At 49.1% G+C, this 14,201-nt stretch overlaps 1 protein-coding gene across 1 annotated transcript in view; it reads right to left on the bottom strand.

Annotated features, from left to right (window-relative positions):
• The window catches only part of LOC8030480 (beta-1,4-N-acetylgalactosaminyltransferase bre-4), a 201,977-nt gene that overhangs the window by 82,776 nt on the left and 105,000 nt on the right, over window positions 1-14,201 (bottom strand). Inside the window, exon 2 of the mRNA XM_040504201.2 lies at window positions 237-374. The gene's annotated coding sequence lies outside the window, so the exon portion shown is untranslated. The remainder of the gene's footprint in view (window positions 1-236; window positions 375-14,201) is intronic.

The raw sequence follows: 14,201 nt of genomic DNA, 5'->3' as shown, positions 1-14,201 counted from the left end.
GCGTGCGGCGAAAAAAAAAAAAAAAAAAACACAGACACAAGGAAGAAGATTGACACACACGGGCAGGCCCCTTGTGTCCGTCGTTTTTTTACGCCTTACACCATGCTTCCTAACGCTCACCAACTGGCCCAATTACAAGTCCTTCTATCGCTCGGCAGATAGCAGCAAGAGTGCTCTCACGACTGTTTTGCGGGAAAGTAGACGCCTTCGGGTGCAGGAACGGGGCGAGGACTCACCAGAGCGCCGCCCTGACGTCGCAGACCAGCAGCAGCAGCGGGCTGGCCTGGCGGGCCCGCGGCGCGGAGACCCGCGTAACCTTGGGGTCCCCATCGCGATCTCGGCGACGCACCTCGAGGCCGGTCCGACGACAGCGCCTGCAAAGGTGAAAAAAGGGGAGACTGAGCGATGCGGCACTCTCGTGCCGACAAACTACTTCAACCCTATACAATGGACCGCCGCGGTCGCTACGAGATGCACCCCGGCCAATCCGTAATCGGGAAGGTGTCACGTGACCTTCCGGTTCATCGGCGCGCGGAGCTTCAGGTCAACCTGCAGCCAATCGGATACCGTGCGAGTACCATGTGACCTGCGGGGAGCGCAGTCACGTGATCAGTTCACAGCACCGGATTGGCCGAGAAGGCTCGTAGCGTCCGACGCGGTCCATCGCAAGGTGAAAACGGGGCGTAGACGTGCGTGCGCGCGCGCACGGACGAGGAAGCACGGCAGCGCATAATGCGCGCATAAAGACGAGAGACCCGCCGACGAAAGGGACGCCAACCCGACGCTATTTCCTGTCCCGAAAACATCAATAATGGATGGTTGCATAACGAAGGCAAAGGCGGGAAACCCGCGCCCGGGGCACGCTTATATATACTCTCGTCGGTTTGCTCGGTAATGCATAGATACCCGTAGCGCGGACCCAGAATTCGTGGAGATCGACCACGAGAGGCCAGCCGTTATATCGTCACCAGTACTGCGTTTCGCGACATGGAAAACGTAGTGTGACACTATCTGAGCAAAATGCCAAAGGCGCCGATATATAATATTCGCGTGCTAGCAGTGTCGCACTGTGTATACGTATAAAAAGCCGCGTTGCCTTTATACGATGTACATACAGCGCGAACGGAAACAGACGTGCTGAGAAATGCGATCTGTGGAATCGCTAAAAAGGCCTCAAATGCAGGCACAGAAATACCAAAACAAAATTTTAACAGAAGTGTAATAGAACGCGCGACGTTATAACAGCACCGGGTTCCGATGTCGAGTTAACGGGTCGATTTGCATTGCGGGGGATCGCAAAATTCCCAATGCACCTGACAACGAAACAGATGCGTCCGGAAACTGGATCATTACGTGACCGACCCACGAAGGAAAGCAAGAGCGTGCTCGACAGCCACGGCATTTATTACGATGGAATTCACCCAACAGACTGAAAAATAACGACAGGAAGACGTCACTTGTCGCCACAAAATGCCGAGACCACGTAATTCACCGACTTTTCTGGAGGTGGGTGATGAGCGCGAGGGTAAAAGCGCTAAAAACAACGGACAAGTAAAAGAAACGAACAACACAGAGCGCTACTTGCAACTGAAGTTTATTCTCAGAAAACACACATATATATACACCGTGAAATCGCGACATGCACTACAGAAATGCGACATCAACCAATCAGTGTTCGTCTGTCCCATATCTACTTTACGCAAGATTTCAGAAACGCCACCTCAGAGCCAAACAGGGCTATAAATGGAGCGCTGACACACGTCTTTTCAACGCACTCGGACATAAAAAAAAGCTTCGGATATCTCCCTTGTCATGGTGATGTGATGTCGGCAAAGAGGAAAAGTACGGCGACCTACGAAGAATTTGTGAGGTTTTTCGAAGTGGCGGGGAAAATAAACCTTTTTATAAAAATTTCGCGCCACTTACCACAGGCGCTTCAGAACTACACGAGCGGACCATTGTGACAAAACTGGTCGCCATTCAGTATGTTGTCGACGTCTACAGCGTTTTGAGACCTTGCGTTCCTGCCGCTAGTTCGACGTTACTCAGAAAGTGCTCTTCCATTGTTCTGTGCCATCCTACAACCAAAACGCCGTAAAAAAAAAAAAAAGAAAAAAAAAATTTTTTTTTTTAAGCATTGTAAGAAGCGGAGTTTGCCATTTCAAGGTAAGCTCGTACACATATACACTGGACTTAAAACTGCTGCACCATCCACATTCGAGTTTTTTTTGTTTTTTTTTTGTAAACGTTTGCGGTGACGTACGTACGTACAGAGCGCGACACTGTTAGCGCGAACAAACGATCACCGGTTTTTCCAGTTTTTCTCTTCGAAACCAAGGGATGTCATCCAAGTTATTATTGCTACGGAAAGAGCTCATTTAGTTCTATAATGTAAGCGATAAAATTTTGTGCTCGCTAATACTATTTTGAAGTAAAATGCGGAAATGCGTCGATGTCGTGTTCGCGCTAACAGTGTCGCGAATCGCGATGTGTACGTCACCACGAGCTCTAATGACAAACAAACAAGCGTACGTTTGTGTGTTTGTGTATGTGTCTGTGTATGAGTGTGTGTGTGCGCGTGCGTGTGTGCCCGTGTGTTCTCCGTTCTTTTCTACGTCGTTGAAACGAGTTCCGAACAGTGTAGCGAATTTACATGTGCCGTCGCAGCAGAACTCTCCGACGCATGCGTGCCCGCGCGCACCTCAGATTACCTACATGATGTACTACAACGAGGATGTCGGCGGGCCTGAACGAGCCAATGAATTATGAAAATGCACAAACGTGATTCCGGCAAACTCTGGTGCTTGTGGTATTACTTCCTTTTCCATGTATAATGCTTCGCTTTCCGAAGAGATTTGGTGGCGCGCAACAAGTGGATGGCTGCCAGAACGCGCGCCGGTACGTGAGCATGCACGGTCTACGAGCCTCGAGGCTGGATCAGACATTTGCGTTTGAATGTCACCGACGGCGCTATGATTCCTTGCGTTCCACTACGACGCGTTGCGTGGACCTCGGTCGCCATATACTAACCATCTCGTCGTGAGCAGTGACAAGCAGCCGCAACGCAGTCGGTCTCGCTGAAACGCAAAGGTCTGAACCAGTCTGTAACGTGGTCTGCGTAACGCCAGTCGGTACTGCAGAATCGTCTTCTTAGCCATGAAGGAACGTGGCCCTTCCTGTAGCAATGACGACTCGAGGTAGATTTCAGTGCCCAATGCTACGCCGCTGTTTGCATTCGCTCATATTCAGGGGGGCACCGCACTTGTTAGCGTTTAGCCTCGTGAAGTGGTCAGTGTAATCACGTCGAGCCTCAATTCCACAGGAGACCGACGGCAGTGCTGTTGCCCATAGTCGCTACCGCTTCCTACTGCCTTCCGCAATCGGTGTTGCCTGTTGCACTCCAACAACGTGGATGGATCGATGGATGGATACTAAAAAATTGGCTTGCTCTTTATGTTTATACAGCCTTGATGGAGATACGCCTCAACGGGTAATCGGTCTCTTAGCTGTAGATGAGAAATTTAGCCAGTGCGGTACAACCGCTAACCTGGGATTTTTAACGTGCATCACGGAGTAGTGATCACACGAACGCGTGCCGGTACGAAACTCATCCAGATCGAAACGGGCGGGGGCGGCGGGGATCGAACCCAGGAGGTTCCCAGCGCAAGCTTTCGCTCCACGCTCCGAGCTGAGACGCGTTAGCCCACTCGGCCACTTCCTCCCTTGGATGGATACTGACGGATGTACCCTTTTTAACAGGCGGTAGCTTGCGCTGCCTAGCTTAGAAATGAAGAACCAAAAAGAGGATTTGTTTACTTCGCTAATTTGCTTACCCTCCGTAATTTCGAACTATCGCCAGGATTATCACCAGGATCGTCAAACATGGCATCTCCGGGTTGCTAGCAGTAATCTATGAAAAGGTCTGCAGATTATGCCGCACCTCATACGCAAGCACAACTCATCTCGGTGTCCTAATATATCTCATCCTGTCAGGAAACTTCGCCGTTGTATATGCAGTGTTAACAGTAAGCAAAAACAAACATAGCCGAACTTTTTGGGCGAGCATGTTGCTCCCGGTTGGCTGTTGTTTTTGCTGGTTTTGGGGACCCGCTGTGAGTATAACGTACTTTAACAATCTCACAGCGGAGGACCAACTACGGGACCTCCAGGAATTTACTTATACGGGATCAACACGCATTCCTGATCCGTTGGGTGGAAAGAAAGAGCACGTGTTCCTCAAAGAAATTACAACTCTGCCGAAGGTATCGTGGGTGCATCTTCACGACTTCACGACATTCGAGCCGCCTGGCCCATATATAGACCATTCCAGTAGGGAGAGCGGAGAGAGAAAAACGCCCTCCCCCTCCCACCCCAAGCGTCGTCTCTTCCGCTTAGTGGACTGTACGTATACCGTCCGGCTGGCGTGCAAACTCGATTTAAAATCGCGTCATTTTGGAAATATCAAGCGCAAATGCGCGGATTTCGACGAGAACATTATCTTGTATTACGCTATGTCTGATGAAAAGACTAATCGGGTCCAATTGCGCCGTTACTTGCAGTGCAAATAAAAAAATAAAATAATAAATGTGAAAACTATGTTAGAGTGGTCGGTCTGTCCCCTCCAGCAAAAAAGTAAACCTGGTTGCACTAGCTTTATATATATATATATATATATATCAATGCCGTACTGGTGTAGGTAGGTGTAGGCCTTTACTGAAAATGAGTGGGGAGTCTGGAATAAATAAATAAAAACGTGCTGCCGCAGACGCCACTGCTATCGAAGTAACGGGGAACAGAGATAGGCTGTTTAGCGCACTCGAAAAACTGTCACTCAAGCATTCACACACCCAAAGAACACTCCTCTCATACAGCGCTCACTTGAGGGTGTGGTGACGTTTCTGCAAAGGCTGGACAGTTTGGTGGGTGCTGAGAACAAACACACAGAGACAGGACAAGAAGACCAGTCATCGTCCCTTACATCCACAATTGTTCCCACGGCCTCAAGAAAACAGCGAGTTTCAATGTTGATATCGTGTTTTTAGCACCCACCAAACTGTCCAGCCTTTGCAAAAACGTCACCACACCCTCAAATCCAGCAATCTGCTGCCCCAAGAAGCATAGGACCAACTTTGTGCCTTGCGTTGAGGGGGCTGACTATTCATTCCCCCTTTCCTGTGGAAGACAATACGTTGGACAAACTGGGCGATGTCTAAATGACCGCCTTCGAGAACACTCCAACAACATTGTAAACGCCAACTCTGGCCGCTTTGGGATACACTGTCGGGATTGTGGGTGTGTTGCACAGTTCAACAACAGCAAAGTGTTGGAAAAAGTGTAAACCAATTAACAAGGGAAATCATCGAAGCCGAGAACATCATGCGACTAGAAGACAAATGTGTTAGTACGCCGTCGATAACATTATCACGAAAAGAGATTAATTATTTAGCCGCAAATTAGCTTAAGCGTTAGACAGGAATTTTTTACTCTTATGTCGTCTTTTTCTATTTGCAAATCGTCTAAAATCTGAAGAAGTAGAAGCCGAAGTAAAACACGAAATCCAAAGTTGTTAGTGAGCGCTGTATGAGAGGAGTGTTCTTTGGGAGTGTGAATGCTTTGAGTGACAGTTTTTCGAGTGCGCTAAACGTCGACAAACATGAACAACCAACTCGCCCAATCTCAAGTTCTTACAAAGATAGGCTAGCTGACGCGCACGAAGTGCATTTGTCACTGGCTCTCAGATGCAAGTTGGGTGGTATGGGATGTGGCCGTAGCGTTGCGCTCGCTTACATCCTTACATTTACGTGAGCGAAGCGGAGTCGAGGCGGGAGAGGCCGTGGTGGCAGCGAGGCCACGAGGCCCCGATGAGCAGACGACGGACAGCGATGAGCTCGTCGCAATACGTCGTGCATTGAAAACATTTCACGTTTTTGCAAAAAAAAAAAAAGTGAGAAGACACTTTTAGATTGTTACGTGTAAGAATTCGAAAGCATTCGTACACGCAGCGCATTCCTACCAGCAGCGTGCCACGTCTTCCTTTTTCACACTGCGCTCCGGCGGTGACATCACACTCCTCCACTGCGCAGGTGCGGCGCCCCTCCTCGGCTCCACGGCTTCCGTGACCATGCATCTGCATTGCTAGACTCTTCTTCGTGCGTGTGTGTGTGCGTGTGCGTCGCGCGCGCGCGTGTGTGTGTGTGCGTGTGTGTGTGTGTGTGTGTGTGTTTTTCTGAGGCGCGTCGGTATTGCTTTCTTGAGCGGCCCCGGCGGCTTCCATGACGAAGCATATGATATGACGCGTCACAGTCAATGGGAATTCATTCCTCGTTTCGCTGCTACAGACCACAGGCTTCGCTCCGTGGGGAACTTAGGAGCCGCGTTTCGCGGCTTCAAAAGCTGATAACGCCGGTTCGCTCCATGGGACCCCCCAGTTAATGCTTTCGCATTAAGAACTCGGAAAGTGCGGACGCGGTGCGCGATGTATCAGCCGAGGCAAAACCGGCGAGACGTGCGAGACCCTATTGGGCGAACGATGGACCACCACGAGACGACGAGCCGAGCCGCTGAGCAATTGGAGCACACGAAAGTGTGCGGCGTTGCCGAGACCAATATGGGACTTTGCAGCGTGAACGGCTGCAGAACCTTCCGCGGCGAGTTTCGTTCACCGGCACGCCCCTGTTGGATTACGTCCAACGTGAACTTATAAGCGGTTCGCTTAGATTTTCGAGAGCCACCGAGCTGCCCAAACGATGGATTTCGGCCCTTTGTTGTAACAGTGAGTGGACTTCATCGAAGTGGAATTTCGTTCGCTGCAAATCTGATGACTCCGACAATCTTGCCAGGTATGTGCCCCTGACAAGTCAAACTGAGCTGGTCCAACGTTGGTCACGATTCATATTTATAAAACACCCAAGTCAAACTCAACTGCACGGTTCAATGTCTATTGCGATGCGTAGCTGGAACAACCCCCGCCGTATTGTGAAATGTATGTGTTGGAGTAATAGAATGCTCCACAAAACCTTTCAGACGGCCGTGTACACAATAATCGATGTCAAAATTAGGAAGTACTTAAATTTCTATCGATGAAAAACACGTTTTTAAAGCTGAACGAAGTTGCGCACATCATTACGCGATCACGTGAAAAAAAAAAAAAACCGCAAGCCTCGCTTTTTTGTGTGTGTGTGTGTTTTGTGTGTAAAACCACGTGCATGCAGTATGCGCGTGAAGATGAACTTTAGCGCAACGTTTAGCGGGCTTGGAGAGATTGGACCCTTTCGCCCACACGGAGTATAGCAACGAAGAAAGGAAGGAAGGAAGGTTGGCCGCCAGGAGATAAATGTTGCCTGGCTAGGATTGCTCATGCCAGACATAATCAAGAAACATTCTACCATCGATTGTGTTGTCGCTACTGTGGGACGGGCCCGGAGCAACGGGACGACCGTCACAGGACGAAAGTTTTTCTTTGACAGTCAAATAGGACAAGGCCATTAGAAACAATTAAACAAAATTGGCGATCCGTTTTTTTTTTCTTTCTTTCGGTCTACACGCCCTGTATCTGCACATCTGAATTTAGTCGTGGTCCAACGCGCGCGCCCCGAGAGAGCAAGAGTCATTTCAATGACCATATTGGTTAACAAAATGGATAAATGGGCCAGTTGGTACGTGTTCACATTGAAACATCGCGACTGGACATGGACGAAGCGAGAAAGTAAACGAAACGAACCCACCCTATTGCTGTTACCAGCTGTAAGCCTCGTGCCAAAAAAGTAAAAAAAAAAATCTTTTTTAAGATTTATAATTTTCAAAACCGGCTTTTACCTTCTGTTTTTGCATGGAACTGACCATAACAAAATCTCGCGGCGTTCGAGACCAGATTAATAAAATAATTAACGACCGCATTCAGACTCACAGGGAAACCCGTTTCGTATACGTGCGTAAAGCAGGTAAAGTGGTTATTTAGGACAGTCGGTTCATGTTAGAAAATTTAAAAACGGCGAAAATACAGGAGCAAGTAGAGGGAAGACACCACCCTGCAATTCTCACCCCGTCGGTGCGCGAGCTTCGAGCATGCACCCCACGCAGTCAAAGCACGGCGGAAAGCAACGAGCACGCGAGCTGGAGGCTGGACATCAAAAAGGTGCGTCCTGCTCTTCTTGTTCCATCCGTGAGTTGGTTTCACGACGTTCGAGGCAACGCTCTGTCTTCGGTGTTCATCGTGGATTCTTGGATTTTCGCATCGTGTGAATGCCGGGTCACGAAGCGGGCGATGCCGACGGAGCGTTGCGCGGAGCGTGACTTCCTAGTTGAGGTGACGCGCGTGCCGTTCGCTTGTTCGGCGAGAGGTAAGGCGGGCCCAGCCGAACCCGTGATTTTTGCTGACACCCAAAATGAAGTGTTCCCTCCGCGATATAGTGGCTACAGCCAGGCTACGAATATAAATCTCGACAGACATCGCGACTCCGCGCACACATAACAAGCTGTCAGGTTGTTTGTACTCTGCTTCGCTGAGAGGGGCGTGGATAACGGAGGATTGAGGATGCTTGTTTGTTTGCTTTTATTCGTACACAAGGGTTGGAGTGACACCGCGAAAGACGGATTTGCTCCCCCTGACGAGCCTTGTTACTTCGCTTACATTGCTCGGCGGGCAAAAACAACAACAACAATCAACAACGACGCCAGAGGAAACCCGATTGTTCCTTTATATTTTTTTTTTTCTTTTTTCATTTCGGTTTTGTGGCGTGCCACCTACATGCACCTGCTTTACTCGAAGGTTTAGAAACGCCGACAATAGACACGAACCGAGACGAGGGAAGGCAAATCCCAGGCTTACCATCGTGAACTCAGTGCAAACCCTCTTCAACAGAATCGTACTCTTTCCCTAATAGGGCAATGGAGGCTTCACTGACACAATCTTTTACTTTGACCCTTATCTCAAACGCTTCGTGTACTTTTCTGCAAATTTAGGCTATATTCGGCCAAAATCCCGATGTCATGACGAACGGGTCTGCACGGGCATCTGCTGCAACGAATGGCGGGAAGATGCATATGCATCCCGCAGATATGTTTAAGTAATATCGTAAGATGTAAAAAAAAAAAAAAAAGTTTAAAGGGGCTAACCGACAGGCAGGGGAAAAGCCAAAAGTTAGACCGGCAATAATTTCGTAGATACACGCAGCCGAGCCGTATATACAGAGAGTTTGGCCATTCATTGGGAAGTGTAGGAGTCAAATGAGGAGACACCATTGGCCGAAAGCGTGCTGGGAGTGTTCCAGGGCGTCTTCACAAATTCGAATGTGGCCAACCAGAAGCCGGAAATAATACCTTGGCAGTTGTCGCGAGAAACGAAATTAATAAGTACGTCGGAGTAACTCTCGGTGACTAAAAATATGGTGCACGTGATGTTTCAGTCACGGTCATCCAAAATCATGGTGAAAGAGCGCGACTAGCGGAACAATCGACATAATCCGCACGCCAGGGGCCGAGGGCTAGGAATCTGCCGTGCGAGCGTTCACACCCTGTCCGAGCAAAACAAAGTTCGAGCAGCACAGTCGTTTCTTAGACCTATTCTCAAACATGAAGGGTTACTACATTTAACTCTTACGCGCTTATTAAAATCACATATCTATGATCAAAACTGTTTCTCGCTACCACCGCTAGGGGATTCTTTTCGGCTTCTGGCTGGCTAAGAGAGCAAGCCTTCTTTCTGGGTCTGGTACACGCCCTGATTGTGCCCGCTCCTCCCATTGACCAAACTCCGTCTATACACGGCTCTGCACGCAGCTTCTCGCCATTTAAAAAGAGTGGGCCAGCGCTTCCCAATGCCTGTGGTATTTTAGCTCATAATACGATGGTATAGTTTGTGCAGTAAAATCAAGAACCCCCAGATGACTAAGGAACAGTGTAGCAAGGAGCACCGCTATACGAGATACCGCTGACCTGCGGCTCTTTGTACGTCGGCCAGACGGGAAGATATGTGTCGATGATTACACCCGCGAGCATGCGGCAGCCACGCGAGCCAGTCCTTCTGGTGATCTCGCCATTCATTGTAGCAGATTCCCCTGCACACCCGTTCTGCATGACATCTGGATTTTGGCCAAATACAAAGACAAAATTCGCAGAGAGGTTCACAAAGATTTTGAGATTAGGGCCAAAGGAAAAGATTGTGTCAGTGAAGGCTCTAATTCCCTATCAGAGAAAGAGCACGACTACACTGAAAATGGTTTGAATTATGAAATATTTTTGTATAATCTATGTCAGTGGTTCTGGTCCGCGGACCCTTTGGGGTCCACGAAGCCCTGCCTCATCAGTCAAGTCCGGCAATAAAAGTTGTCTTTTTTCAGGTCAAGAAGGAATGCTTCAGTTATCGGGCGAGTTTTCCGGTGTATGTGTCAATAAGAGAGGTCTACTTCACACTAGTCCTTGGTTATATCCATTTATTAAATCATTATTATATTTAACCTATACCTTTTCTTTCCTCGCACCACCAACGGGGTCCTCCATTATTTCCGCCGATCCACAAGGGGTCCGAGAAACATCGATGGTAGAGAAGCAATGGCCTATATAATGTTTTTTTTTTTTTTTTTTTTTCAAATACCCGCGTAAAAAAAAAAAAATTGAAGATTAAGTTTAAAGAATGGGCAGAGATCAATGAACGAGAAACAAGACACTTTATATTAATACCTGTGGCTGTGCTGCAAGTCTTAATCGAGAACAACGTTAGACGGGGGTAGGTGTTTAGATGCCGAGGTGCAGAACCTTTACACGAGAGTGAGATCCAGCAAAACTTCGGTATATGGTCAACATACGTGCATTCTTGGACGACTGTAATGCTTCGCGTGTCCTAAACGCGACACGATCCATATTATTTCGATCAATGTGCGTCGAAGGTACGATGGAAACAAGATAAGAACCGAAGAGAGTAGTCACGTGACTACTCTCTTTAGCGGCCGTATTGATTTCTTCCTGTTCTAAAATCACGAGAATGGTAAATCTGCAAGCTTTGCCACGTTTCATCGATCGGTATATACCTTCCCACCGGGCACATACGGTGATCGGAACGGTGATGACGTCGCAAGAAAAAATATTAAATAATAATATGAACAATCTGCTGATCAGTCAACTTGCGCGCAGAACACACGGAGAGACAAAAAATGAATGCCAGTGCGACTAGTTTCCCGCAGAATACAAGAAGCGCGTGATTCACTAGCGGCGCCGCGGGGCGAAGAAAAACGTTCGTCCTGACGAACGCTGAAAACGTGACAAAAGGGAAACCAGAAAACCGATCGGACGAGTGCCCCACGTGACCAAGACCGTCTTGACCGCAATGTGGGATGCATGCAGCTTCGTGCAGTAAATTAGAGAGTCCAGCTGTCTGTCTGCCGCGACCCCCTTAGAGTTTCGTGTTCCAGCAGTAAACAGCCGGCAATTTCATTCGGCGGACGCGATTAGTCCTGCTCTGGACATTGGCCGGCCGTCGAGCATACATATTATAGAGAGTTCAACGGTCAACCGAGACTGGGCATCAACTTGTGACTTAACGCATCGGTTCCTCATTCGTTCTGGTCTCCGATTTCGGTCGCCCCGTTTCTCCGCACTATCTTACAACAAACCGCAGCGGAAGCTACGAGCCATCCCAGCCAATCCAGCGCCGCGAAAGTATCACGTGACTACAATCCCCGCTCCACCCAGAAGTCACGTGACATTCACGCGGCATTGGATAGGTTTCGATGGCGGCTCGTCATCTGCCGTTCCGCGTAAAGTGAAACGAAGCGTAGTGTAGGCGCGTAGCGCCCGAAATCTAAAGACGCACTCCACTTAGCAAGCGAGCCCATTGACGCCGTCGTTCGAAAGCGAACACGACGCCACAGCTTTTATTTCGTTCGCTTCCTTGCCCGGGGAGAGGAGAAACACCGCTACAACGCACACAGCTACAGTGCACACAGCTACACACGCGACGCACGCAGGTGTGGAGGGGGCGTTCGATGAATCAACCCCCCCTGGAAGTTCCGGACTGTTCGTTCTGGGTCGTTGGAGAGTCTAGACACGCCCAATTTAAACTCCGAAAGCAGAAGAAAATGCACGCCGACATGCAGGCGCGCTGAGAGGGGGGAGACCAGCGTCCAAAGCGTTCTGTGCCGGCGAGCAGCAAGCAACAAAGGGGGCGGTTGTTTTCCGGCGACAGCTCGGCGGCACGGGAGCTGCCGATCGAAGACAGCAGGAGCAGAGCCCGTCCGAAAGGAGGGAGGGAGTCGACAGAGGAGGCGTGCTTTAGAGCCATCAGGGTCTTTCTAGTCCAGACGTAGTCCAGACCTCCGCCACGCAACGGTCACCCTTTCATTTTTTTTTTTCCTTTTTTAGACAGGCTACGCTAGTTTGGAAGCAGGGGCCCTAGACTCAAAGCCACAGCGGTTTGAAACAGCGTTGTGCCCACTACCGAAAAGAAGCAACGAAGTAACGCTACCCTCACGGGTAAAGTTACTTCGTTACTTCAAAAATCAACGCGTACGGTAACTTGCATTTGTCAGTAGAGTTTTAGGAAACCGTTTTCGCACATCCGATACGGTACGATAAACCCCACTGGTACGCACTGCGCATGCGCTACCAGAAAAGACTGCCGTACGCGCAGTTCGTGCCGGAGGGCCCCCATCGTACAGGACCGGACGTACAAAAACGGTTCCCGGAAACTCTCCAGTGCTGAAAACGTAGCGAAATACCGTTAACCGGACTTCTAAAATCTAACGAACGTTGCTTTTGCGCCGCTTTAGCTTTTATTATTATTCGGCACCGATAAGCAGAGGATATTAACTTAGAGAATGATTATACTTTTACAGAGGGATTTCAGTCTTCATTATATTCTTTTTATATATAAATATATATATTGTGATTGAATCAACCCTGCTTTTTAATTAAGGGGTCCACAAAAAAGAAAATGTAATTTTACCTTCCCGGCGCAGCGCACACAATGCGAATTAAATTGTTTTTGAACTAAAGCAACAAACAAATAGACAAGTAACGTAACGTAACTTCTTAGCCAATACCGTAGATAGTAACGAAAAGCATTAGTCATTTAAAAATTTAACGAGTACGTCAGACAGTTATTGAAAAATTGGTCGGTGCAAAGGTTTATCATGCGGCCTAAATTTCCGTAGAACTACGGCCGCAGCTGCAGAAACGTCCACGGGCTCCTGCCGCATGACAATGTCGGGTACGCAAGAAGCGAATGCCCGTGGCTCGGAGTCCGCGGTAGAGGCAAATGTGCAAACCCCTCGCGCCGCCATCTCCGAGGCGCATACGCGGAATAGACCATTTGCTATATTACCCAAGCATCAAGGAGAATGCAGGGATTGGTGTTCCACGCGTCACACGTGCACGCCTTCCCCGTATAAAATATTCGAAGTAAATAACAAAAAGAAAGAGCGTTGACGAACGCGCGTGCAAGATGCCATTTGTTTTAGGTATTTGCTTTAGAAAAGTTGCTACTGCTGAGGCCAGCACGTGCGACGCGTGGACCAATCCCTGGATTCTCCTTGATACTTGGGTAATATAGCAATACGTCTATTGCGTGCGGTTCGTCTTTAACGCTTCGCTGAGTCGCGTGAACTGCACGTGCAGCAGAGCACGCGAGCTCGGCCGCTCGGCCGTCGTCCAGAGCGATGAGCGAAGATTGTGGAATCACGGCTGCCGGAGCGGTGTCTGACGCCGTTTCAATCGAGGTCCCTAGATAACAGCTTCCTACATGTAGCGACATTCTTTGAAGCGCCGACTGAGTGACGGTACAGGTTTTAGGAAAGAAGCGAATGGAGGCGCACAGCAGAGGTTTGAACTGAATGCCGCCATTTTGTTCCAGCGCAATGTGCTTTGTCATCCGTATTGGTTGTCGTGACTTGGAAAAAAATCGTGACTTGGAAAAGAAGTATCGAGGGACAATTTAGTTTCAATCAGTTAGCAGCGCGTCGCGTTGAAGCGAGCAAGCCAGCAGATAAGAAAGGACGTGCGTGCACTGTGCGGTTCTCGGCAGCAAGCGGCACGCCGTCAGAGGGTGCGCTGCGATGCAGTTCGCTCCAAGAACGTTGATTCGGTCGGCGCTCCGGTGTTATCCGAGTAACGTCACTAGTGTGGCCAAGTTTTCGTGACATCGACTGCCCCCAAACTTTGCAACCCCTTCGAAACGCGGAGAAAGACGTAGTTCTACGACAAAAAGGAAG

Source organism: Ixodes scapularis, unplaced genomic scaffold, assembly GCF_016920785.2.
Source record: "Ixodes scapularis isolate PalLabHiFi unplaced genomic scaffold, ASM1692078v2 PGA_scaffold2__306_contigs__length_199485367, whole genome shotgun sequence".
Classification (NCBI taxonomy): Eukaryota; Metazoa; Arthropoda; class Arachnida; order Ixodida; family Ixodidae; genus Ixodes; species Ixodes scapularis.
This window is presented reverse-complemented; position numbering and strand designations above follow the sequence as displayed.